This window comes from Ovis canadensis, chromosome 2 (assembly GCF_042477335.2).
Source record: "Ovis canadensis isolate MfBH-ARS-UI-01 breed Bighorn chromosome 2, ARS-UI_OviCan_v2, whole genome shotgun sequence".
In the NCBI taxonomy this organism is placed as follows: domain Eukaryota; kingdom Metazoa; phylum Chordata; class Mammalia; order Artiodactyla; family Bovidae; genus Ovis; species Ovis canadensis.
This window is the reverse complement of record NC_091246.1, coordinates 139,675,567-139,679,757: the sequence shown is the minus strand read 5'-3', so window position 1 is coordinate 139,679,757 and position 4,191 is coordinate 139,675,567. Positions and strand designations below refer to the sequence as shown.

Below are 4,191 nucleotides of genomic sequence, written 5' to 3'. Positions count from 1 at the left end.
AATGCCAAAGAATGCTCAAACTACCACACAACTGCACTCAACTCACAGGCTAGGAAAGCAATGCTCAAAATTCTCCAAGCCAGGCTTCATCCATACATGAACCGTGAACTTCCAGATGTTCAAGCTGGTTTTAGAAAAGGCAGAGGAACCAGAGATCAAATTGCCAACATCCGCTGGATCATCGAAAAAGCAAGAGAGTTCCAGAAAAACATACATCTCTGCTTTATTGACTATGCTAAAGCCTTTGACTGTGCAGATCACAATAAACTGTGGAAAATTCTGAAGGAGATGGGAATACCAGACCACCTGACCTGCCTCTTGAGAAACCTGTATGCAGGTCAGGAAGCAACAGTTAGAACTGGACATGGAAAAACAGACTGGTTCCAAATAGGAAAAGGAGTACGTCAAGGCTGTATATTGTCACCCTGCTTATTTTTTTTTTTTAATTTTTTATTTATTTATTTTTTTAATTTTAAAATCTTTAATTCTTACATGCATTCCCAAACATGAAAAATATGGAACGCTTCACGAATTTGCATGTCATCCTTGCGCAGGGGCCATGCTAATCTTCTCTGTATCGTTCCAATTTTAGTATATGTGCTGCCGAAGCGAGCACCACCCTGCTTATTTTAACTTCTATGCAGAGTACATCATGAGAAACGCTGGGCTGGAAGAAGCACAAGCTGGAATCATGATTGCCGGGAGAAATATCAAGAAGCTCAGATATGCAGATGACACCACCCTTATGGCAGAAAGTGAAGAGGAACTAAAAAGCCTCTTGATGAAAGTGAAAGAGGAGAGTGAAAAAGTTGTCTTAAAGCTCAACATTCAGAAAATGAAGATCATGGCATCTGGTCCCATCACTTCATGGGAAATAGATGAGGAAACAGTGGAAACAGTGTCAGACTTTATTTTGGGGGGCTCCAAAATCACTGCAGATGGTGATTGCAGCCATGAAATTAAAAGACGCTTACTCCTTGGAAGGAAAGTAATGACCAACCTAGATAGCATATTCAAAAGCAGAGACATTCCTTTGCCAACAAAGATCCGTCTAGTCAAGGCTATGGTTTTTCCAGTGGTCATGTATGGATGTGAGAGTTGGACTGTGAAGAAAGCTGAGCGCCGAAGAATTGATGCTTCTGAACTGTGGTGTTGGAGAAGACTCTTGAGAGTCCCTTGGATTTCAAGGAGATCCAACCAGTCCATTCTGAAGGAGATCAGTCCTGGGTGTTCTTTGGAAGGAATGATGCTAAAGCTGAAACTCCAATACTTTGGCCATCTCATGCGAAGAGTTGACTCATTGGAAAAGACTGTGATGCTGGGAGGGATTGGGGGCAGGAGGAGAAGGGGATGACAGAGGATGAGATGGCTGGATGGCATCACTGACTCGATGGACGTGAGTTTGAATGAACTCCAGGAGTTGGTGTTGGACAGGGAGGCCTGGTGTGCTGTGATTCATGGGGTCGCAAAGAGTCGGACTCGACTGAGTAACTGAACTGAACTGAGCAAAAGGATTCACCTCTAACCATTTACATGTTTTGAGATTAGATGGATGACTTGAAGAAAAGAAGCCAAAAGTTAAAAAGAGTTAGGGGCTCATTCAAGTAAGGATTGTGTGTAGTACTTTATATGGTAAAAATAAAAATATTTAGTGAGAACTGCTTTAAGAGACTGTTGGGCAGTCATTAGAGTAGTTAACTTTTAAGTCTCCCTACAAACCTGGTTCAAATCAGCACCCTGAATCCTTACAAAACCATGGAGTCTTAGAACTCCCTCATCTCCCTAAAGGAAGTTTCTCCAGAATGCTCTCCTAGAATCTGAAGAGAGATACAGAATTCATTCATTAGTGCACCCAGCACTCGGAAAGTTCCTGACACATAGTAAGCACTGAAATAATATTGGATGGATGAATGGATTAAAGTTAAAGTCGCTCAGTCGTGTTTGACTCTTCACGACCCCATGGACTATGCAGTCCATGGAATTCTCTAGACCAGAATACTGGAGTGGGTAGCCTTTTCCTTCTCTGGGGGAATCTTCCCAACCCAGGGATCGAACCCAGGTCTCCCACATTGCAGACGGATTCTTGACTAGCCGAGCCACAAGGGAAGCCCAAGAATACTGGAGGGGATAGTCTATCCCTTCTCCAGCAGATCTTCCTGATCTAGGAATTGAACTGGGGTCTCCTGCATTGCAGGTGGATTCTTTACCAACTGAGCTATCAGGGAAGGCCCAGATGGATGAATAGATGAAATAAAAGAATCACTCTTTTATAAGCAACTTCACAAACTCTTAGAACAACCCTGGCAACAGTGAATCTCTGACCCAAAAAAAGTTCTTCAGAATTGACTCATTCCATCTTGTACTTGATTCAAGGGCACTTCTAGGATCAATCCAGGTCCCTTTTGACAAGAGATAAACAGAAATTAGGAGGGCTTTTATTCTCTTGTGGTACAGAGATGCATGTATTACACTGAGGTCTTATCTTCTGAGACTCTGAAATGTCCTACACTTTATCAGGAGATTCACAGATTTTCATTGCCATGACCAGTCTTTAAGGTTTCACAGTTTTTCCAAGGTCAGCTAGGGATATTTTGTATTTTAGCATAAAAAATAACCTGAATATAAGGATTATGCTCCTGAATTGCTCCTGAAAGATCTTGAAACTATCCCATGGGGTTGGTGCATGTTGCAACAACTTTTACTAGTTATTCAACCAAATACTTATTGAGGATTAATTTTGTTACTAGATGCTAGGAATACAGCAAGAAATGTCCCTACTTTCTTAGGGCTTCCATTCAAGTGTGGAAAAACAGATAATCAACAAACAGATGAATCAAATACCTACAGATAGTGAGTGATGTGTACTGTGCAGACACTACTAGGGTCATGAAATCTATTAATTTAGTTATTAACATGTTTTCTTCCCTGACTGATCCTCAAGTTTGTACCCATAACTAGTACTTTTTTCCCTCTATTGCCTTTGTTTTCTAACTTCTGGGAAAGTTACTAAAAAATTGTATGAAGGGACCCCATATTTGCAGCCAACTCAGACTATCATTTTCCTTCTTTGTGGGTGTCATTCAAAACTTCTAGAGGCATTCTGGAGCAGCTGCTTTTTCTATTTCAGTAAGAATATGTAGGCAGTCTCTTGATATATGGCAGTACATGGGCTTTAAAATTAGGAAACCAGGGGAGAAAGCTTTCAGCTCACCTGGTACATTTCTCTTCATTTCATCACAGCGCTATGAGGGTTGGTCAACTGAATAACTCAGAACCAGCACACTATTTTAACCCTGGAGAACACTCCACCAAGATTTCACACAACACCTTTGGCTAACATTTCCCTAGGATGTCAGATCTTTCTCTTATTATCACTGGATAGCAATATGGATTCCAAAAGGAATTATTTCTAATAAAGTTTTCTTCTAAATCATACCAGAAGATGTTATCTTGTTTAACCAAATGGTGTTGATTAAAAGGCTAAAATGAAAGGTAAGTGGACTCTTTGTTTACTGGTGGAAGCAATTATTTCTTCAGCCCTAGTCTTCCATCTCCATAAATTAATGCTCTTTTCCCTGTGCTTCATTGATGGGTGATGAATTATGCAAATATTTTTCCTGTAAGAATTAGATGAAATAGTCTCACCAGTTCTTACAGCAAGACATTATAAATAACAGCAAACTATAATTCGATTTAAAATGTTGTCCTCATCTATGGCCATACCACCCTGAATGTGCCCAGTCTCATTTATTAATAAAATATTGTCTTCAACTTAGGTCACCTAAGTTCAAATGTTTCAACCTTTAAATCAACTCTATGAATCAAATTATATGTGTACATACATGATTTTCTACAGAAATGAGCCATTTTGGCATTTGCTTTATTAAGAGAGTGATTTTTGGCCAGTTTTGAATTATATCATTTCAATTCAACAGTTATCTTCTTTTCTACTACTAGTTCTACTGCTTGAAGATACAGTCATTTCATCCTGATGTCATAACAAAAATAAAAATAAATTTGATTCATTAATTCACATAGTCTGCCTATTTCACAGTAAGGGTATAGGTGCATTAACAGTTTTAAAAGTCAGATAATGAAGCTATTTTTAAAAAACTAGATGAAAATCAAATGACTCAAAATAGTTCACAATTAAACCAAAACCTTGCTCACGCGCTTTTTCTAACAAAGGAA

The 4,191-nt window shown here is 39.3% G+C and overlaps 1 non-coding gene across 1 annotated transcript; it reads right to left on the bottom strand.

The window, feature by feature from the left end:
- Window positions 1-509: 509 nt before the first annotated feature.
- On the bottom strand, window positions 510-616 carry LOC138434963 (U6 spliceosomal RNA). Its single transcript, XR_011255009.1, has one exon. It is a non-coding gene; the product is annotated as a U6 spliceosomal RNA (small nuclear RNA).
- Window positions 617-4,191: the final 3,575 nt, after the last annotated feature.